General features: G+C 36.5%; 1 long non-coding RNA gene across 1 annotated transcript in view; it reads right to left on the bottom strand.

Annotated features, from left to right (window-relative positions):
• The window catches only part of LOC138908782 (uncharacterized), a 165,269-nt gene that overhangs the window by 5,473 nt on the left and 134,906 nt on the right, over positions 1 to 24,890 (bottom strand). The window lies entirely within an intron of this gene.

Raw genomic sequence — 24,890 nt, 5'->3', positions numbered from 1 at the left:
TTTAAAAAAGACACTAATAAAGGCCTTAGCTGCAGTTTAGCAGAAGAAGAACATAATTGGATGTACTTTTATTTCTACTCTATGCTACTGCCTATCTTGTGCTTGATCTTAATTCCTTAAACTCATCACTTTATTATTGTAATAAATAATCATAAAAAAAAATGTCCCCAGCTTTACTTGCAATAACGGAAGCTGTAGAGATAGAAGTAGGGCAGCTTTATAGAACATGGCAATAGGTTCCAATTAAACGTAGTTGCAACTAGCGGGGTTCGTCGGTCGATACGGTACGATATTTAGATATTTTGGTTTGGTATTTTCGATATTCGATTTTTTAAAATACTATACTAATACCGTACCTAATTAAATTCTGTATGGTTCGATTTTTCTCCTTTCGGTTTCGATTTCGATTTATTCAGTTTGGTAACTTCGGTTTATTCAATTTGAATACTAACTAGTGCATAAAGTCATAGACTTTAATATTCTTAATTAAACTACTCAAAAATACAAAACTAAAAACGTTTGTTGATAAAAATTTTGTCCAAAACCAACAAATATCAACCCAGAGAGAGAAAACTCTATATAAAGGAATAAATTTGATCATTAGAAATGTCTTGTTAATTGCATAGACTTAATTGATGAACTTAGAGAATAAAAAAAAGTAAAATTTTAGATTTTTTATATTTATATTATAATTAATAATATGTGTATTGTGTAATATAATATATATTTCGGTACGGTATCAGTACCAAAATTTGGTATTAGGTCTAACCAATTAACAAGACATTTCTGATGATCAAATTTATTCCTTTAAAACTTAAATCGAATACCATACCGAATACCAAAATATCGAATGCCAAATATCAAAATTTTCGATTTCGATATGGTAATTCGGTATTTACCAAATTATACACAACCCTAGTTACAACATTTGAACAATAAATACAAATATACTTACTACAGCGCGCATCGAAATATTTGATGTAGGAGATATCGCTATAGTTTGATGACTTTATTGGAACGACAATTCAAAAGCTATTTTATTGAATTATTTTTACAATTTGAATGATCATCTGAGAATTTTTATTTTTTTTTTTTTTTGAAATTTTAGCAAATTGTTTGTAAAAGAATTCTCTTGATATTCCTGATTCATGCGCGTCTCGTTGCTAAAAATTAAGTATGCTTTATCATCAAAGAATATGGTGCAATAACTAGAGTATCTTCATTTTTAAACGGATAATTTTTAAAAGCTTGAATTAAGCTTCTGTTTGGAATTTGATCCGTTTTTGAAAAAAAATTTAAGAAAAAATTTCAAGTTTAAAAAATTGATTTGAGCTAGTTTTTGGGTAAATTTTTTTCTCACTCACAAAATTTTAAATTTTTTTCAAGTAAAATGCATATCAAAACACAACTTCAAATATCAAAAATTATTTTTCAATATTATATCAAAAAAGAAAATTTCAAGTTTAAATAAAATCTATGTCCAAACGCCTACTAAAAACCTTTTCAAGAGAACATTTAGCCATCTCCAGTGAGTTTTATGACGTAAATCTGCTGGATTAAGGGGTCGTTTGGTAGGGTATATAAGAATAGTGCTGAATAAGGTATATTAGTAATGCAGATGTATAGGAAAAAATCGGTTCATATTAAATGCTCGTATAATAGAGTGACACCTGGAACCAGAGACAGATGAAAAGCGAGACAGGTGGAAGTCAAGATCGGGGGCAGCAGTCTCGGCTGGCACCGGGAAGCCCCGAAAAGAATGTTGCTCATGAAGACAGATGAATATCTGTCACCCGATAGCATCCAATAAAGAATATTCTACAGTATTAAATACATAATCTGTTATAGAGAATATGGCATTCATAACTTGCCGTTACACATTCATCAATGGCCACCGTAATTATCATTTAAGAAGGGCTTGATCCTAGGACCTTGTTCCCTAGGTGCCACTATAAATAAGGATTCCAACAACCATTGTAGGGAAACGAATTTTTTGACAAACTTATACTACATGCTATTTAAAGCTCAATAACACTTTATTTTCTTGCTTCTTAATATTGTTATTACTGCCTTCAGAAGCTCTGCTCCCTGAGCCAAGCTCTCTACTGTCTTATCTCGATTTCAAGGCTAAGTCAAACATTCTTATTTAATTTATTTATCATTTTGGGATCAAATCGATTGATTCAATTGTACCATTTTACGGGTAAACAGTTTGACGTCCACCATGGGGCTTAGACAGTTGCGTAACTGAGTTGATCCTTACATCTATTACTAACATGTTTGATTCTTTGTTCTTAAAAAAAAAATCATTAAAATGGCAGATAACGATGTCAATGACTCAATATCGCACACAACGTTGAGGCCCAAGGAAATCAGCCTCAACATGAAGACTCGATCAGTGATACCCGCAACGAGGGGGATGAGGCCATGGCGGTCCATGGCAGGCAATATGCATGACGACATGTTCTAGAGGTAACACCTAATGATGCCGAGGACGAGCACGTCGTTGAAACAAAAGAAATCCTGAGGGAGCAGCAGAAGGCTATTATGGGCCACCTTTTACGACAGGAACAAGTCATGACAGAGTTGAGGCAAGCGTTGTCGGGTGCTTATAATAACGCGAATGGACAAGGTCCAGTTCCTCCCGGTGCTCCCGCAAATCAAATAACAATGAGGGTTGATAATAACACCGCGATGGGTGAAGTTAACTTTGACAGGGCCGGGGGGAACGGTAGTGGTAACAACAATGAGAATGACCCCTTTAAAATCGAACTCGTGCGGTTTATGAGGGAAATAAACGCCCGAATTGATAAAATTCTAGGTGCACCGCCAGTATTGAAAGGACCGGATTCAAAGAAATACACCCAGTTATCGTTCAAATCAAGCGCGACACCAGAGTTGATCCCTAAGCGGTTCAAGATGCCAGACATGCCGAAATATGATGGGACTTCGGATCCTCAGCAGTACATCACCACCTACACAATAACGGTGAAGGGGAACGACTTAGCTCCACACGAGATTGAGTCGGTCTTCCTGAAGAAATTTGGGGAGACCCTCACGAAAGAGGCCCTGACATGGTATTCGCTTTTAAAACGAGCACTCGATAGATTCCTTCGAAATGCTCGTAGATTATTTTATCAAGGCCCATGCCGGGGCCAAGAAGGCACATGCCCGAAAGGCCGACATATTCAAAATTGCACAAGGAGAACCCGAATTGCTGCGGGAGTTCGTGACTAGATTCAAGAAAGAAAGAATGCTATTACCGGTCGTACCAGACGAATTGACAGCTGAAGGTTTTACTAAAGGCATTCCGACGCTTCCCAGAAATTGAAGGAAAGTCTGATTCCAGGCAACAACATGGGCGGATGTTCACAACCGGTACGAGTCAAAGATAAGAATTGAGGATGACTATCTCGGTTTCCCGACATCAACCAAGGGTCGGGACCGGGAGAAGAATAAAGAGAAATTGAAGGATTATTTTGACACAGATCGACGGTCCTCTAGAGGTTGGTTTTTGTCCTGTGAAAGGGTCGAAGGACGCGGCAGAGGTTTCCGGTCGGCGGATATATTCTCTACCGATAGGAGAGGTGATCGAATCCGGAATAGCATACTATTGCAGGACAAAGAGGTATCGAAATCCCGACACTTCGCCTAACCCAGGATATCCAAATACAAATTCAACATTAGCGTGGTGGAATTAGTGTCGTCTATGAGAACATTAAGGAATCACGGTTCCCAAAGTCAGTGATATACGATCCCGGTTAGAGGGATCCTAATTTATGGTGCGACTACCATGGGACCAACGGTCACCGGATTGGGGACTGTCAGTATCTGCGTGAGGTGGTGGCGACGTTGCTGAAAAATGGCCATCTGAGAGAATTCATAAGCGACCGGGCCAACAACAACTACGGTCGCAATCGGTATCACACGAAACCCTCGAAAGCGGAAAAAGTTCCCCCTCGTCTGACGATCAACATGATTTTCGGGGGGAACGAGATTAATGGTGTAACTTTCTCGATAGCGAAAAGATGAAGGTATCGGTGACCCGTAGCAAAAGACTCCGAGAAGTTGCTGAAGACGACATCACTTTCAAGGAGGAGGACACAGATGGACTCCTACTTCCACACAATAATGCCGTGATAATCTCTCTTAATGTTTTAGATTTTAAGATTAAACACATTTTGGTGGACCTAGGGAGTTCAACCAACATTATCCAATGGAGAGTGCTAGAACAAGACAAACTAACCGGAAGCATAATTCCGGTCACAAAGCTTCTTGTCGGGTTTAATTTAGCAAGTATAACAACCCGAGGGGAAATCCCGCTGCCCACGAATGCCCAAGGGGTAATGAAGACATCCCTTTTCAAAGAAATAGATGGCGATATAGTTTACATTATCTTTCTTGGGAAACCATGGATGCATGTGATGGTCACTAATTCACTGCACTTTACTAGTGTATGGGCTTTAAATGGTATTGTTTTGTACTGAGTGTCTGTTTGTGCCTTGTAGGAGTGATTCCGAGTTATGAAGAGATTGTGGATCTAATTCGAGCTATTTTGGAGCTTTGAAGTCTGAGTAAAAGCCCAAGGATTAAGTCGCGATCGTATTCGGGGATCAACGAACTAATAGTGCACTTAATGGTAGAAACAAAGAGTTGAGTAGGAGGCTAAACCAGATGCGCGACCACGCATGAGACCCCCTCCAGCGCGCACTTGAGCGCGCAAGTAACGCAGTGCACTTCTTGTCGAAAAAGCGCCAAAATTTGACGAGCGCAAAACCAATGTGTGAAACTTAGGCTCGATAGTCAAAGATAGTATAGTATTAAATTATCTCCACATGGATTGATTTAAATAATGTTCTAATAAATCTTCAGCCTAACACTATCCATGAAATCAACCTGTGATTTATGTTATTATCAACTAATAATAAAAACTAAAATTATCGATTGTGAAAAAATAATGGAAATTTAATGACTAAGTAGCAACGATTGAATATTAAGGTGAGAAGTAAGAGTTGTGACAAGATATGTGATCAACTATTATTCCGAGTAACTCCGTGCTAAGTTCACTCTTATCTTCTATTCACTCTTACGATTTCAACAAATGATTAGGCTATCTTACGAATTCAAATTCTTCTTCCGAATGAATGAGAGTTCCGTTAACCAACCTAATGACAAGTTCTAAGAACATATGCGAATATACAGTGAATAAAAAATCTTTCAAAGAACGTCTCTCGACTATTCTTCTAAATTGTGTCAATTGATAACTCTCTAAGCTCTTTTGGTTACCTAACATGAGCGTAAATTCAACCCAAACAAGAAAACATAATGCGAATTGCAGCAACACTTCTCTTGTGGAATTTCCTATCTATTAGTCCGTGAGGATGAAGGTACACAATTTCCTATCTATTATGTTAGTAAAATTTTAACGGGAGCGAAAACTCGCTACCCACATCTCGAAAAATTAGCCTTAGTTGTCGTAGTCGCCGCTCAAAAGCTTAGGCCTTATTTTTAATGTCATCCGATAGCCGTGGTGACAACCTTTCCCTTGCGGAATATCCTTCACAAACCTGAACCTTCAGGTCAGTTGGCCAAGTGGGTAGTCGAAATAAGTGAATTTTACATAAAGTAAAACCCCAAAACTACAATTAAGTCACTAGTTTTGGCCGACTTTATGGCCGATTTCAGTCCAGGACTGCTGCCTTTGGAGTTTGGACCTTGTTCACGGACGAAGCTTCCAATGTGAAAGGGTCCGGGCTCGGTGTAGTTTTTATCACACCTTCGGGAGAAACCCTAAGGCAGGGCATAAGAACTATTCCTCTTACTAACAATGAAACCGAGTATAAGGCTTTGATTGCAGGACTCGAGCTAGCCCAGGGATTGGACTCTGAGGTCCTAGAGATCAAATGTGATTCCCAACTGGTCGTAAATCAGGTCTATCGAATCTTTGAAGCCAAGGAGGAGCGCATAAAACAATACGTAATGAAAGTCCACACTCTGCTCGCACGGTCCAGAATGGTCAATTACCCATATCCCAAGGGAAGAAAACGCGAAAGGAGATGCACTAGCCAACTTGGGATCGTCCACGAAAATGAAGGGATCAGACTCCGGTATGGTCATGCAGCTTATGCATTCGGTATTGGACACGGATGGCTATTATGAAGTGAACACGACCAATTTGGTGTGAGATTAGAGGAATGAGATCATTGACTATCTCGAGCACGAAAAGTTACTCGAAGATCCCAAGGCATCCCGAACGTTGCGCACTAAAGCAACTCGATAATGCTTCTGGAGGTCAATTGTATAAAAAAATCTTTTCAAGGCCCGTTGGCCCGATGTTTGGGAACCTCCAAAGCTAATTACGTCATGAGAGAAGTTCACGAAGGGATCTGCGGAAACCACTCGGGTGCGGACTCCTTGGTATTAAAGCTGGTTAGGGCATGATACTACTGGCCCCGGATGGAACAAGACGCTAAGGAGTATGTTTAGAAATGCGATAAGTGTCAGCGCTATGCAATGTTGGTTCACCAACCGGCAGAGTTATTGTATTCGGTTCTATCACCTTGGCCATTCATGAAGTGGGGAATGAAAAAAGTCGGCCCACTTCCCTGACCCCCAGTAAGGTAATATTTCTCTCGATTTAAATTGATTACTTTTCTAAGTAGGTTGAAGCATGTCCTTAACAGAAAATCAGCGAGCACGAAGTGGTATGTTTCCTGTGGGAGAACATTATTTGCAAGTTCTGGATACCAAAAGAGATAGCCTGTAACAACGGGTCACAATTTATAGGTGTAAAGGTCACAAAATTCCTTGAAGACCTGAAAATAAAAAGAATCACATCATCACCTTACCACCCGAGCACAAATGGTCAAGCAGAATCAACAAACAACTTGATTATCCAAAATCTCAAAAAGAGATTGGAAGCAGCCAAAGGCTAATGGCCCGAAGAGCTGCCGGGGGTACTATGGGCGTATCGAACACCGACTAAATCAAGCACGGGGGAGACTCATTTCTCTCTCATATACAGAGCAGAAACCTTTATCTAGGTGGAAAGTAGGAGAACCTACCATGAGATATTTTAGAGCGGATGAAGAAATAAATGACGAAGCATTATTGGTCAGGTTGGAGCTGCTCGACGAACGTAGGGACTTGGTGCGTATAAGGATGGCAGCCCAAAAATAGAGAATGGAATGATATTATAATCGAAGAACTAACCTCCGTTATTTCAAAGTAGGACACTTGATTTTAAGGAAAGTAACTCAAAACACCCGAGAGCTCAATGCAGGAAATCTAGGTCCGACGTGGGAAGGCCCCTACCGGATTTTAGCTGTCACTAGAAAATGGTCATATGAAGTGAAAAATCAAGATGGAGTAAAGTTGCCGAGCAACTGGAATGTGGCACACCTCAAAAGATACTATTGCTGATGAGCACCACCTATACTGAAAGTATGTGCTGCACTCTTTTTTCCTTCATCCAGTTTTTGTCCAAATCAGGTTTTTCTGGCAAGGATTTTAGCGAGTTAGAAACGGAAAGCATACTACGAAGGAAGCTTCGTCAGCAGAAATAAGACCTTTAAATGATAAGGTATACAAGCAATGAGCCACTACGGGCAGTTAGATAGTCATTTTCTCGATAGCAAAGTTCCTACCGGAAAACAAATCTTGCTAGCGGGCCAAAGGTTACCTGACCGTTCATGAGTGCAAGTCACTGGGAGGGGGTTAGGTAATCTTTTGCTCTGTAGCAAAGTTCCAATGGGAAGCGAAGCTTGCTATCGAACCAAAGATTATCCAACCATTCACTAGTGGAATCTTCCACTGTTCAAATGCGCATTCTCCGTATTCGAACACTGGGGGAATGACATGAGAATATGGCAACATGACTGCCATATCAACTGGGACTACGAAATCCAGGAGCAAAGTTTTATCATCGGGACCGCGGACTGCGCGGCCAGCCCGTAGAAACAAGTTGTACAAATTAGCCATAAGTAAAGGCAATTTCCTTTTAGCACAACGAATGCTTATGTACTTTTGAAAATAGAAGGAATAAAGTAAAGTCCTTTATTTTTATCTTGTTTCTTGTCCAAATAATGAATTAATTTAATCATTTGAAAGTTAAACAAGTACTTCAAATGCTAGTGCCGAAATAAACATGAGACGTCCACTTCAAGAGCACCGTAAACATAAGAGGGCCCTCTCTTATGAAACTCTCACAGTAAATGGTCAATTTCTGAAGAACCTATGCCCGAAATCTAAATGCTATCAGGAAAAAATACACACGAGGCCTCGCATAACTCGGCGCAAAAAAGCAAAATTTGCGCAATACTTAAAGGAAAAAGCACTTATATATATAACAAAAGTGCCAAGCAGCACAAGTACAAAAATCTAGAAAGGAAAAGCAAAGTGGAAAGAAAGCAAAAATCTAAGCTATTGCATCCACGGAATCCGGGGGAAGAGAAGCTTCTGCACCCCCAAGTGAAATAGGTGGATCTGCCGCCGACACAAGATCTTGGCCTTCACCATTATCCTATTTAGGTTCTTCTTAAGTTCCCGAGAGCTCGTAATCAGAACTAGAAGAGTCAGTCGCATCAAGTTGGATCGGGAGACCTCTTCGGATAGTTGACTCTAGCTCACGGGCCTTGGACATTTCGGCACCAAAGTCAATGACGCCCGCTTTGGCCTCTTCCAAGGTTTTTCTGCTCATGCTATACATAGAATATGTTTTTTCAACAATGAGGGAAGTCACTCGGCGCTGAAGTTCTTCCTTAAGACGGTCAACCTCAGCCGAAAGGTTATTCCGCTCAGATTTAGCGGCTTGGAGGCTGACATCAAGGTCACAGATAGTGGAGTTAAAAACTTTATTATGCTCTATGACCCTCTTATGCCTGTATTCCAACCAGGCATGCTTTTCTGTAGCATCAGCAACTTCTTCAGCTTCTGAGTTTAAGACTGCCTCCAAATTATTCAGTCTTTTAGTAGAGGCAGCCTCGCGATGGGCAGCAGCAAGAACATCATTTTGGACCTCGACCCACTTTGCCTTGGCCTCTTTAGATTTTACCCTTAACAGGGCGGTTTCTTGGCTGAGGGTCACCACCTCTTGCTCGCTTTGTTGCAACCGAGCCTCCAACTCAATGGCCTCAGCAGCTTGTGCTTCCAGTGCTGGGATGCGGGCAACAATTTGATAACGCTTGGCCAACAATTGATCCCGCTCGGATACGAGTTTTTTTTTTATCAAGGATCAACCTCTGAAAGCCCTCGGATGCAAGGAAGTTAGCCTCCAAAACAAAAGTTCAAATTAAAAAACTTGTCAAAGATACAAGGAACAACAAAGGGAACAAATATCTTACCGTTGTTGTGTTGTGGTTGGAAGTTTACCATACACTCTCCCGAGAGAGAGTGCATCTTATTCCTATCTTTCTTTGAAGCCAGAGGTTTCAGGTAATTGGAAAGTTCCACGGGCCAGGACAACAGATGGCACCCGGTAGAGACCGAGAGGGAAACACTCCTCCTCCTCTGAGGATCTTCGGAGGGGGGCGAATAGTTATGCCCCAAATTCCCATAAACTACGGACTGGGGAGGAGGGACATCCTACTCTCGGGTGTCCGCGGCCGATAGAGATGATGTAGCAGTTGCTAGTGGGGGTGGCACGATTGACGAAGAATTAGATGAAGCTGATGGTGTTGTAGGTTGAGAAGCAGCTGCAACAAAGGCAGTGCTTGTTGTTGTTTGCGCACCAACCGAAGACAGAAAAGCCCTGGTACCCAGCATCATGGTACCGGGAGCAGCGACGGGGGGCTGGAAGCGAGAGTTGGCATCTTCCACTCAATCACTCTCCTAGAGCGCCCGGACATCATCTTCGGTTGATGTAACTAGATCGACAGATTGAGCAGTCTGTTGAGCTGATGAAGGTCGTCGTCTTCTATGTAGAGAAGACCTTTCATCACTAGCTTCTCTGTCATCATCGATCACCACGGTGTCTGTGGCTGGCTCAGGCGCGATTCTCTTCACCTTTTCATTTTTACCCTCGGCCATAGAGGAAGCATTCGCACTGGAAGCAGGTCCAGCTTTACCCATCAGGTCAACGGCCTCCTGTAACAACCTCGCTGCATCTGCGGGATCGGCCAAATCATCCTCCTTGGGGACGGTAATAGAGCCCTGCGGAAGACCTGATTTCAACAAAAGGAGAATTTAGCTAGTTTTCTTATATGTGAGATAAAGAACAAGATAAATTCAAGAATCAACTTACCATAATTTTTGGCCTTCCACCCATATTTGAGGGTCAATTCTTTACACAGGTGGGTCTCAGGTATGATAACATCAAAATTTTTCTGTACCCACTGATCCAAGCCTTCAACCCTTGGTGGTGTCCACCGAGTTGCTGAAATGATGTAAAAGGAAGGATCAACGACAGTAGGAAATAACCTTTAATCAGAAGAAAGGATAGGCGTAGAACTTACGGGTACAATTCCATGATTCAGGAAAGGATTGAGTTGTGACCAGGATGATGTCCTTGGTGGAAAGTATAACGAACTGCTTCATCCAGCAGCACGATCGTTGTTGTCATCCATACTGGTGAGCAAAGCACGATGACCACGTTTGCTGAAGTTTATCATTCCCCCACGGAAAATCTTGGGGCAATAAAGAATCATCAATCGAGCCAAGGAGAGTTCTTCTCCCGTCTCCTGGCATAACCGCCGAAGACAAGCTACTGTCCGCAACATAGAAGGGCTCTTCAGAGCCTAACAGACTTTATACCGGAGGCAGAACTCCATGATTACGGAGTCAAGTCCCCCACTCAATGAAAACGGGCCCAAAGTGAAGGGGTACATATAAACGTGCGTAAAACCCTTCTTAGGGAAGGCTACCCGCTCTGCTAGGTCAGGAGCGATGATGTTCAAGTCATGGCAACCACAATCTTCCTTCACATCAGGGATGTTAGAAGGACGGATGAAAGACAGGTATATGCCAACAGCCATGTGCGGGAGTTAGCAGAAGGGAACTTATCTTCGAAGTCCTTTGTTGTGGTTAGAGAGAATATCACTTCTAGCCATCCGAAAAAACTAATGTCAATCGGTAGCCACAAATTACAATATACATTTTATAGTCCAAAACTAATTCTAGCAGCTAGCCACCGAAATTGACAAACCCAACTATCACGGAAACACAGGGAAATCTATCTAGTTCGTATTCAACTAGTATGCGTCTCTCCCTCAATCTTTTTTCCTCTTGTTCTTTTTCCTTTTACCTTAGTCTTTTTAGTTTAAAAAGAATAAAATTGGGAGTAATGTACAGCTCATACATTTCGTGGTGATCTTTAATGAAGTTTCAGATGGTGAAAAAAGAATGAAAAGTTGAGAGGACCTGCTTATTTACTTCATCTATTTTTTGTTCTACAATCTCATTAAAGTTTCTGTGAAGATGCCAGGTCATACAATCTAATGCATTCCTCTTCTTCAAAACCATGCATCCATTTATCAATTGGTAGCCTTTACCTCTCTCCATTTAACTAAAGTTAAAAAAAGTGAATGAGAAATTTGAAGAATATCTTATATAATCCTCAAGGGAGGTTTTCAAACTCATGGCTGAGTAACCTCACGTAGGCACAATTTGTCTCCTTTGGTATTCACATGAACATACTCCGTCTATCAAATTTATATATAATAGACTGTTATTATACAAAAAAATACTAAATAGACTGTCACTATACAAAAAATATATACAATAGACTCTCACTATACAATTTATATATAATAGACTGTCACTATACAAAAAATATAGTACAAAATAGACTGTTGCTATACAAAAAATATACAAAATAGACTGTCACTATATAAAAAATATACAAAATAGACATTTCTAGCAATTAATGTAATATGTTTGGACCGGAGGGACATTTCGTGTCAATGGAAAAAAAAATATGGGCTATTAAAATTTTGAGGAGCTATAGAGTGTCATTTTCTCTAAGATTTTTGGGGATAATGGTGCTTAGTGTAGGAGGAGCATCATCATCAATGTGTTCTTTATTCTTTGAAGAACTAGAGTTTCTGGAAGAGGAGGTCATAGTTAGCGGAAGAAAGTAAGGGTTTCTTTGAAGAATGAGGTTAAAAGTAAATGTGAGTAGAGTAAAGAAAGTTTGAAAGAGTTCGAAAAATTATGAAGTATAAGAGAAGAAGATGGAAGCGTATAAGTAAAGAAATAGGCGGCGAAAATCGTGGCCATGATTACCTCGAGAACCGGCGAAAGTATTGTTGAATCGTGTGATGACGCGTGTTCGGGGCATTAAATGTGTAGAGACGTGCGTCTAATCAAGCGTCAGAAACTTTTCATAGAGATTCAGTAAAATTTCCGCCAAGAAAGATATCTTTACCAACTTTCCTATGACACAAGGATGTGCCACCGGAAAGCAAGGTGACTATATATATATATATATGGTAAAATCGGTTCATATTAAATGCTTGTATAATAGAGTGACACATAGAACCAGAGACAGATGCAAAGCGAGACAGTTGGAAGTTAAGACCGGGGGCAGTAGTCTCGGCTGGCACCGGGATGCCCTCGAAGGGAATGTTGCTCATGAAGACAGATTAATACATGTCACCCGATAGCATTCAATGAAGAATATTCGGTAGTATTAAATACATAATACGTTATAGAGAATATGACATTCATAGCCTGTCGTTACATATTCTTCAATGGCCCCCATAATTATTATTTAAGAGGGGCTTGATCCTAGGATCTTGTTCCCTAGGTGCCACTATAAATAAGGATTCCAACAATCATTGTAGGGAGACGAATTTTCTGACAAACTTATACTACATACTGTTCAAAGCTCAATAACACTTTATTTTCTTGCTTCTTAATATTGTTATTACTGCATTCGGAAGCTCTGCTCCCGGAGCCAAGTTCTCTACTGTCTTATCTCGATTTCAACGCTAAATCTTTCATTCTTATTTAATTTGTAAATCATTTTGGGGTCAAATCGATTCGTTTGTTTATAAACCACGTATAAATTCAAGTGTATCGTTTTACGGGTAAACAACATAGATTAATAATGAATGAGTTAGTAATGCAAGCATTAGTCATGCATAGATTATTTTTTATCCACTGTTTGATGTGGTGTATTCAAAATTATAATGCATTGCATAATTTTTAAAGGAAATTAATTGTTTACAAAAATGTCCTTCATATTATTTAGCTTTAAGTGACTTTAAGGACAATTTTGCCTTTAATCATACTAATGCATGCATTAATAGTCTTGGCAATGCTAATACTGTAATATGCTATGTATTAATTATACATAAAATAATATTAAATATATTATATAACTAATACATATATTAATAATATATAAGATAAAAAATTATACCAAATAAAAGATTAATAATACTTAAAGATAATGCATACATTATTTTCTCAAATACATCCCCAAATGACCCCCGATATATTTCGAATACCAAAACGTTGATTTGCTTTGCTTTCTTTTGCATTGACGTTTGGCTCGGTGGCGGTGGAAAGATGGTCGTGTAAGTCAAGTGCTGTAAAAGAGCGTTGTGTGTTTTGTAGAGGAGTAGGCTGCACGGGATATATATAATTAAAACCAGATGTGACAATTCACTTGTCCTTGGATTGAGACAATGAGAGAATAAAAATAATAAATAACTGTTGTCTACTAAAAGAAATACTCCCACTTTGATTGGAGGGGCAGAGCATAGTGATGATAAGGGATAAAAACTAAAGGCTCCCAATTCTCTCATTGGCTTAAAAGACGGCTGAGTTTGGGTTTAGTGCAACATTACCCACCTCCTCTTATCTTAAATTCAAAACACGACAAGTTCAGATCTTAAATGCACCGTGTTTGCGTCATTGAACAATGGATTAGTATTGGGAATTATAACATATAGCATATTTGGTCAAACTTTTTTTTTTTTGAATAAAAGTATTAAAAAAAATAATTTTGACCAAAAATTAAAGTATTTGACCAAGCTATGGAAAGAAAAAAAAATAATTTTGAGGAGAAGAAGAAGCAGTTTTTGAGAATCAGAAAAAAATAACTTCTTTCCAAAAATACTTTTCTGAAAAGCACTTTTGAGAAAAATTCACTTAGAAGCAGTTTTTAAAAACTTGGCCAAACACTAATTACTGCTCAAAAGTATCTTTTAAATTAATTAGCCAAATACAAATTGATTCTCCTCAAAAATACTTTTTAAAAAAATAATTTTGAGAAAAATATTTTTTAAAATAAGCTGATTTTAGAAACTTGACCAAACATGCTAATAAACTATGAAGTATATAGATAACTAAATCTTCTTTTACATTTCGTTCCCATTTTTATATAACTGTATTTAATTATCATAAAAATAAAATAAACAAAAACTTTTTGCACGTAATAAAAGTTATCATTAGAATTGTACTCTTTACTTATATGACTACAGAAAGTATATTGTTAAGACTACAATAAAATTTAAAATTAAATAATTTTTATATAGAAAAGGAAATACAAAGTCAAAAAAATGGTGTCATTAAAAACAACTTATTATGTGTTTAGATTGTCATACTAAAATAAGAATTGTTTTATTAATTAGTACACATGGGCCAACTTTAGAAGGTAAATTTAAAATTCAAAATTACTATTCCGTAAGAACTTTTACTACTTAAATTGTACTTTAAAACCCTTTTACTTATATATATATATATATATATATATATATATATACTAGTTTTAGTGTACGTGCGTTACACGTGTTTATCGCATCAATCAATAAAAATTATATACAAAAAGAACAACTTATTGTATGTGTACCTCATACATGAAGTACATGACTTTAAAACATAAATATTTATGAAATACATAGGAAAAAGTGTAAATTCCTAAAAATAATCAATATTGATCAGATTTAGCTAAGCTTAATAAAGAAATAAATCTTTCCCCGTATACCTCAGATACCTTGTTGTGACTTTAGATTTTGCCTCCAATATTGGAGTCATGCGCAAAAGATTTTAAAGAATGAGGAGAATTTATTTTATATTTGTTCTAATATAAAGATATCTTCTTTTTTTAAGTCATTATATTCGGATTTCCTCCATAGTTTAACAAAAGAAATTAAGGAATTAGAGAAAAAAAATTAACTGATTTCAAAGTTATAATGTTAAGATTTAGTTTATCTTTAAGCATAACTTTTTGTATCGAATATTGCTGATGAGCAAAGAGAAAGAAGGAAATTTAAAGGGTCAAAGACATATTGTTATATATCGAAAGAATCAAATTAACATAATTTCACACAAAAGGAAAACCTATGTACTTTGCTAGCCGGTTTATTATTTCAACATTTCTATTTAAAGTTAACAAATAATGTTTCCTTGCATGTATATATATCTAGAAAATATACCATTGGGTTGTACAATAGAAATTAAAGTAGTAAAGAAAGTGCTTTTGCTTCCCTAGTACTACGATTTATAATAGTTAGAAGTATCACCCTTCTTTTCTAATGCAAGTATATATCCGTCAACATTATTTTGACTTTCCACCAGAATTTGTATGAACTTTTATTATTTTTGAACAGCTAGTTATTTGCAAATCTTTTCCACTTGCAAATGCTTTAACAATCACCAACTTTTATATATATATATATATATATATATATATATATATATATAGAATTGAGGAGTTGTAACCATGAAGCGATGATCCCTATAATTCAGTTCCATTGTCCTTGTTAGTTTTTGTATGCAGATCTACAAGATTTGAGAAACACCAAACATTATGTAAGCTCAGGTCCACGGACTGGTGTTAACTTTTTTGTTGTTTCAAAATAACTTTTCAGAATAATTTTTGGTCTTTTTCCCAATAAAAATTTGGGAATATATTGAATAGCATGTCAATTTTTTTGTCAATCATAACCAATTAGTTTCATCTATGCACGAAAGTCTCAAAATCTTAAGGAGTTTTGTGATTTATTCTTCTAAGAATAAACTTCAGAATCAATTATTCTAAAAACGAAAAATAATTCTTCGAAAAAACATATAAAAAACATTAAAAACAAGACAAAAATCACCAAAGGTTGAAATAATTTTTATAGCACGACAAAAAAAAAACTTAGAGAACTCACCCGCTAAGGAGCAATTTCTTATCTCGTTGGCAAAGTGCTCGAATCAAGAAGTTTTTTTATGGTCTTTTTCCATCGAGATGTTATCCCTTTATAGTAGGAAAAATCATTAATCGTGAAGGAAGGACTATACTAACACAATCCTAGAAAGAGCAAAATTATTGTCCTAGAATTCTCCTACGACCTTCAACTTGAGTAGCAAGAAATCGTGTGAATTTCAAGGACTCAAACATACAGTCCTGAGTCAAATTATATTAGCCAAAATAAACGTCTTTAAAGAAAATAATTGTTTTGAATTTAATTATGGAAAACTATCCTTTTTTTGTATTATGTTTTTTGATTTTAAGTTCTAAATATTAGGAATTTTTATATGATCAAACAAGGAAAGATTTAATAATTAGAAGTCCTAAAAAATGAAATTACGCTTTTATCCAATGTAAAATATTTTTGTTAAGACCCAATTTCCCCTCTGTTGGGTATCGTGATGGCACCTAGTCTTAGGGACTAGGTAAGCCTAACATTTACTGAATAACAACAATAATAAATAACATCTAGCAACTTTTGAAATAGAAATCTCTATAAAATTTACAATTCCTAAAACCGGTAGTACAAGTCATAAGCTCTACAGAGATTGCTACAAATTTTTAAATACAACTGTTTGGAAATAGGTAAAATAGTGTGAATACAAAATAGGAAGATGACTCTGAAACCTACGAACGCAGCAGCAGGTTTACCTTGAGTTTCCACAACAACAATCTGCACAGCTAGCTAATGATCAACTGACTTCGAAATACCTGAATCTGCACAAAAATGTGCAGAAGTATAGTATGAGTACACCACGACGGTACCCAGCAAGTATCAAGACTAACCTCAGTGGAGTAGTGACGAGGAACAGTCAAGACACCTACTGGACTAAATGACATGAACAAAGTATAAGTATAGAAACAACAGAGTATAATATCTACATAAAGACTACGCGATATGACTAACAATACAGTAATTGCAATAGAAAAGGACAACAACAAGTATCAGTGGAATACTATAATAATGACACAGAAGGGTGAACGTAAACACAACCTAAATCCGAAATCATAAATACAACAAGAACAAATAATAACTCAGTAACGACGACCGCTTTCACATCAGGTTTTAGTCAAAAAACTCCACAAGGTACCGAACCTCGGACAAATCACAACTCACGGGTCTCAATACTTGAACCCTAACACTTGGCATCCTGTGCCCTCCTTACACCTCATAACCGCACTGACGACTCGCGTGCCAAATAAAGCCATTCTCACATAGAAGGCAAGTAAGCACGTGTGTGCATTTATACTCAACAATATCAAGAAAACCTCTTATCCGATAAGAGTGCTTAACTACGTGTATGCTTGTGCAAGTGTCGTAACATAGTTCATATCAGCAAGCGAGCGTAAGGAAAAGAACGGACAACGCGTAGAATATTTTCTCACAACTTTCACAAGATAAAGCTCACACAGATAAGTATATCGCTACACAAATATCAACAATAAGAATTCCCCCAGGCCACCACAAATTATCACAAATTAATCCCTGACATAGCCCAACTTGTCTCGACACATGTGCAATAGTAAAGTAAATATTCGCTTTGTCTCGTCACACGTGCATAATAATGTTCCCACCTTATCTCGCCACATGCGCAATCCACATATATATATCCTGCCTTGTCACGCCACATGTGCAAATATCAATAGTAACAATAGCACAGCAAAAACCTCGTGAAACCCCATAACAAAGAGATGTCAACAAAGGGCACTCCCGATATACCGTCTCGTAGTCCCAAAAGTAAATATGCAAGACAGGAGGATCTCCTGAGGTACCGCCTCGTAGTCCCAAAGTAAATATGCAAGACATGGGGATCTCCCGAGGTACCGCTTCGTAGTCCCAAAGTAAATATGCAAGCCAGGGAGATCTCCCGAGGTACCGCCTCATAGTCCCAAAGTAAATATGCAAGAACTACTGTACAACAGCAACAATAATACTAAGACAAGGGTATGGCAAATAAATCAACTCAAAAATTCCAGAACTCAAAGGAATGGAGGAATTAATTCACAAGGAGTAGCCATAATAGAGAATGCTAGTCATAATAAGAACAGCTCAACAAGAAAGAAAATATTATGTAACAACGGTCCACAGTGTATAATTCGATAACGAGGGAGCTAACACAAGGCAAATAATTCCAAATAAGGGCAAATCAACTAAAATGTAGGATATCTAACTTCTTTTAAGGTTGACAATTAAGAAAGAGATATAACAAATTCAATTAAGAATGAACAATTACAAAAGAGATAATTATAGCTTCAAATAAAGATAAGCAGTTAGGGGAAAGATAACATGACAATAGAAGAGATAACAATTTCAGTTAAGGCACAAATGAATCAAATAAACAACAAGAGTGGATCATGAAGTAATTAATTATAATAAAAGCAGGTAGAAGTGAAACTAGTAATTAAGAAACATAATCATAACGAGAACAACTGCATAATCAGTGAATACAAGGACCTAAGAGCCCTAAAAGGCCAACTTTCCACAAATAGGTCCGAGCACGTACTCGTCACTTCGCGTACACAGACTACAATTAGCATAGAAGACTCAAATCCTAAGGGGTAATTCCCCCACACGAAATTAGGCAAGATACTTACCTCGAACCAAGCTCAATCAATACGTAACAATGCTCTTTCCACGAATATCCAACTCCGAATGGCCCGAATCTAGCCAAAATTAATTACATAACATAAATATAAGTACAAGGAACTAATCTAGCTAATGAAATCAAAGCTAAAGCAAGAAATTAGAAAATTGCCCCAAAAAGCCTCCCCGGGCCCACGTCTCGGAATCGGGTAAAAGTCGCAAAATATGAACACCCATTCACTCACGAGTTCACTCATACCAAAATTATTCAAATTCGATACCAAAATCTCATCAAAATCCCAAAATTCGGCCTAAGAACTTTTCTTAATATTTTCCCAAATTTCAATCCAAATCCGAAATTAAAGGATGAAATCAACCATAAATTAGTAGAATATAACCATAAAGGAATTAAGAATCGTTACCCAAAATCTTTCTCTGAAAATCCCTCGAAAAATCGTCAAATTTCGAGCTTTCAAGTCCAAAAATGAAGAATGAAATCAACCCCCCGCACTCAACCTTTTTTCTGCGAGTCAAACCGCTTATGCGGACTTTCAACTGCATCTGCGGTTCTGCACCTGCGAAAATTCCATCGCAGGTGCAATTTTTACTTAAAACTCATCGCCCGCTTCTGCGATCAAAAGGTCGCACCTGCGTGTGCGCACCTGCGGACCTATGTCCGATTTTGCAGTCCTCTACCACTCCTGCGATCTCTCCAGCGCATCTGCGGGCATCGCAGATGCGGAACTCACCTTGCACTTGCGGCCTCTGACCACTCCCTCCAAATCCGCTTCTGCGCTTAATCATCAGCACGTGCGGCACCACACCTGCGGTTCCCCCACCGCAAGTGCGAAACACCAGAAACCAGCAAACTTCAGAAATTTTCTAAGTCCAATATTTCCTCCGTTAAGCATCTGAAACACACGTGAGGCCCCCGAGACCTCAACCAAATATACCAACTAATCCTAAAATACAATACGAATTTAGTCGAGCCCTCAAACCACATCAAACAACGTTAAAATCACGAATCATCCTCCGATTCAAACTTAAAGAACTTGAAACTTTAAATTTCTACAACTGATGCCAAAACCTATCAAACCACGTCCGATTGACCCCAAATTCTGCACACTAGTCATATTCAACATTACGAACCTACTTCAACTTGCGGAATCGGAATCCGACTCCGATATCAAAAAGTTCACTTCCGGTCAAAATCTCCAAAAATTCGACTTTCGCCATTTCAAGCCTAAATCAGCTACAGACCTCAAATTCACAATCCGAACACGCTCCTAAGTCCAAAATCACCCAACGGAGCTAACGGAACCGACGAAACTCCATTCCGGAGTCGTCTACACATAGTTCCGACTACGGTCAAAATCCTAAGGCTTAAGCTTTCGTTTTAGGGACTAAGTGTCCCAAATCATCCGGTAATTAAATTCAACCACGCACGCAAGTCAATACACATGATACGAAGCTGCTCAGGGCCTTATGCCGTCGAACGAGACTTAAATTCTCAAAACGACAGGTCGGGTCGTTACAATTTTCTTAAAGGGTAAAAAAGGCGAACGACATTTCGCTAAAGGCCTTCGTGCTTTTAGTATAATATTAATATAGATATAGATTAAAATATGGCATATTATTTTAACATGAAATAAGTCGCTTTACCTTTAGGATAATTTTGTCTTTTTTATATTTTAATTCAAACATTATATTAGTACTTAAGAATTTTATCCTTTCTTTTTTAATGCGAGAAAGAAATTTATTCTTTGCAAATGGAGAAGAGCATTCAATCATTTCTAATTTCTATATTGCAATGTTCATAAATATTTCATATAATCCTAATTTTATGCAATTTCATCATTTTTCAATAATTGAAGTTCCTAAAACATTGAAATTTCAAACTTTTATATGATGCTTTATCCGTCAAAGAAGCCCTCCGATCATTGTTTTATTTTCATTTTCACGCTCACTAATATAATATGTAAATTAAATTAATATTTTTTAAGTTACACATTGAATCAAATATCATCATGTAAATGTTTTTAGCTTTAACAATTATTTTGTAGAATATTGACAGTATAAGATATGTAACATGATAATGAGATGTGAGAGTAATATTTGGGGAACTTTTCTAATACTCCATTAAATTATATAGTAATGCATAGGTGTTAATTAAAATAAATACCATTAAACTCGAATTAAGATGATTTTCAAGGGAAAATGAAGACCCAAATCCCACTATTTGATAAGATGTATTTATTGAGCAATAAAAAACTAAATATTAAAAAGGGAAGTTTTCCTTTTGTGCCAAATACATGCATCCAAAAGAAAAGAAGAAATTGGCTGGTAGAAAATAGGGAGGCAGTAAATAAAGATGGACAGCTGTAGAGTAGGATGAGCTGTCCCTGTCCCTCTAATAAGACAATAGGTCGTACTCACCTCTAACCCTCTAGCTCCAACTATGAATATATCCTATTTTTCAATCTTAATCCCTTTCTTTGGGGTAAGAAAATCTCAGTCCAATTATACCAAACTTGTATTTGAAGGGGGTAATTAAATCTTGAGTTTGAATTCAAAAAATTAATTTGTTTTTCTTAGGAATACTTTACCACTAAAGTAAGATTTTCCGACAAAAATTTCATACTAATGGAGTACCAAATACCAGATGGTAAATCAAAAAAGCAACAATTGTCCTTGTTGAGTGAGTCGTATACTCATATTTATTACACGTCTAATTTCTATAGGTTATAGCTACGGCAAGTTACATTCGTCTTACTTTTGTGCACTCTCTCTTTTCTTTTTTTATTAGTAAGTACAGTACTATGGAAACAATTCTATTTACGACATGTTCTCTCACACTGAAGTTAAAACAACATACATTTGCGGCTCTGCCATTTCTCTTAACTTCCCTTCCCAAAATCCCAAAATCGAGTCCGGAATCAAAATAATGAGTTTTTGGACTCAAGACATAAAAATAAATAAAAAAAAAAGATTAGTAATCAAAATACATATAACGCCCTTTTACATATAAAGTTAGTGATCAAAATACATATAACGCCTTTTTAAAGGGTGCTATATCTTAATAGTCGTTAGTTCAAACACAAGCTCTGCCCAATTCTAATCAATGATCGTAAGAAAATAACATGAGAAAACAACAAAAATTCAAGATATCTTGGTGCTACGGGGCCTCAAATATCGAGTATGGAACCCATATGTGAATATTTAATAATTAAATCATGTATATTATGAAAATAAATTATTTAATTTTATTATAATAAAAAATAAGTGAGTCATAAATAAAAATATATAATAATAAAACTAACATTTAAAATAACAAACATGTTGAGTGATAAATCGAAAAAAAATTCTCATCATGAACACAAGAATTCAGGATATCCTCGTGCTACTGGGCCTCAAATATCGAGCCCGGAACCCATATGTTAATATTTAATAATTAAATTTTGTATAATTATAAAAATTAATTATTTAATTTTATTATAGTCAATAATAAGTGAGTCATAAAAAAAATATAATAATAAAACTATCATATAAATTAATAAAACTACTAACATATAAATAATAAACTAACATTTAAAATAACAGAAATTTTGAGTGAAAAATCGAGAAAATTTTCTCATTCGCGCGTGGAGATAAGTTTAGATCAGGCCAAACTCTTTCAGTCGGAACCTGTTCGGCTAAAACTGCTCCAAAATAACCACCCGATGACTGAGGGATATCCCTGGACCTCATTATTGCGAACGTCTTCAGCCTTGGTGTACATTTTTAATATTTTTATCAAAAGAAATTCCCGGTATTCATCCGGAGTCCTAAAAAAATCACTTAGAGCTTCATCATCCTCGACGTTAAACTTAGCATAACAAGCAACTCCTTGCGGAGTGACATAATACGGATATCTTCCGGTTACTTAAGGTTCACCGAACGTTTGCTCACACTCATTTTTTTACATAACAACGATACAAATCTATCATACTCTATTGTAAGTGACAACTTAACATGACACTGTAGAGATAAACTATAGCTTACTGAGTTATTCGCCACCACAACCTCATCTCCCCCCCACCCCCACCCCACCCCCAATATAATGAAACCTTAATTCTTCACTCTTCACATATTATTACAAAATGCAAAACAACTTAACTAAGAAAACTTTAACAAGACTTGAGAGTTTTTCTGAATGGATTTTTATAAAATCCTTAACGTCTTTAAATAAGGTAATGCCCAATCCGGGGGGTTGGATTTTTTAAGGTATAGCGCCTTAAATATGGGCGTTATACCCATTTGAATTATTGTTATGTTAGTTAAGCGCAGAATAGTTATTGGTGGGCCCACAAAATATGTATAACGCCCTAATAAATGGCGTTATACTTACCCGTCTTTTCATATTCAAGTATAACGCCCTTTTAAAGGGCGCTATATATATTTTAGTCACTAACTCTTTTTTTCACCAATTTTTGTGTCTTGAGTTAAAAAATATATTATTTTGGTTCCGGACTCCACAAAATCCGTTGCATAATGCCAATATACACACAACAAATCACATTAGCAGCTACACATGTAGTACCGAAATCTTTACAAATCCAAACCATTGCTCAAAAGTAATTTTCAAATTGATTAGTCAAACACAAATTATTTCTCTCCAAAGTACTACTTCGAAAATGTTATAAGAAAAATCAAATTATGGTGGATGTCTACTCTTCCTCCATGATCTTCTCAAATGATTAATGACATATTCAATGACATATATCTATGCTTAATGACATATTCAATGACATATTTTTCTTCACTTTTCATGCCTATATAAAGGCATTGTAATAGATAGGAAAATACACACAATTGAAGAAGAAAATCTCTTCCTTCTCTTTATCTCTATTTCTTGTTCATGTTTTACTAAATTGCTTTTATTTGATAACAACATGTCTTGTTCATGTTTTACTAAATTGCTTTTATTTTATAACACGTTATCAACACGAATGACTCATTTCATGATCTTGTACGTTAAGACTATGCAAATTATAAGCATACAATGAGATCAAGTATAATGAAAAATGTCTTGGATGATAATACAAAGATAAGTTTTACATCCATCTAAACCCATTCATACTTTCATATCTTTGCATTAACTTTATGTGCAGTGTTTAGTAAAATTATTTTTTCCAATTGTATCAAGTGAAATAAAGAACTGAAAAGGTATGTCTTTATTTGCTACATCTCTTATAGGACAAAGATAATATTCCAACGTATATATATGTTCTGATCTTTTACATACTATAATAGATAATTATTAAGGTAATTTAGTAATAATATTTTTACCATAACATGATGTATTTCATTAAAAGCAAAATTATCAAATATGTAGGCGATTTTACGGTACCTTGCAAATTTGGCATTCGAATATACAATCAATATAAACTCATTATAGTTATAATTTATAATAGTCACGGTTATGCATTAAGCCTTAAATATTTTTGCTGGAAACATAAGGCTCATTCCTCCGTATTAAATTTTTTTAGTGAAGTTCTTAGTCTTTGAAATATAAGTGGTTATAGGTTATCTGCACATTTCCCCTAATTAATTTATTAAAATGTAAAAGTGATTGTATCATTTTAAAAAAATGGCATATATCCTAACTAACATTTTTGTTGCAGAGGAACTGTTTCAAGATTGAAATAGTTATATAAGTCTTCTTGAAAGTTAATTTACTTATGCCTATAATTATTAAGTAATAATATTTTAAAGGCCTAAGTGCAAGTCCTAGTGAATTTTGGCCTATTATGCCAAAGATTGAGGGTAAGACGATGTGTTCAAGTCCCAACGCACTATGTTGATGAAAAGACGTTGGATTCAAGTTCCAACGAATTATAACCTAGCATCCCTTTATATGGGTAAGGCATTGGGTTTAAGTCCTAATGCACCATATTGATAATAATAATAATAACTAAAGAAAAATAATATATTTTTCATGAAAAAGCATGAAGCTTGTCCCACTTGATTTGCTCCATTCTTGAAGTGAATGTGGTAGGAGTGCATGATAAGTCTAAATAAAGACAAGTGGTTGACCAATGAATGTGGGTGAGCGAAAGGCCAAAATAATAATAGTTATCACTATGG

The sequence above is a fragment of the Nicotiana tomentosiformis genome, chromosome 3 (assembly GCF_000390325.3).
Source record: "Nicotiana tomentosiformis chromosome 3, ASM39032v3, whole genome shotgun sequence".
NCBI classification, from domain to species: domain Eukaryota; kingdom Viridiplantae; phylum Streptophyta; class Magnoliopsida; order Solanales; family Solanaceae; genus Nicotiana; species Nicotiana tomentosiformis.
Note: the sequence above shows the minus strand (reverse complement) of the source record. Positions and strands in the feature narration are given on the sequence as shown.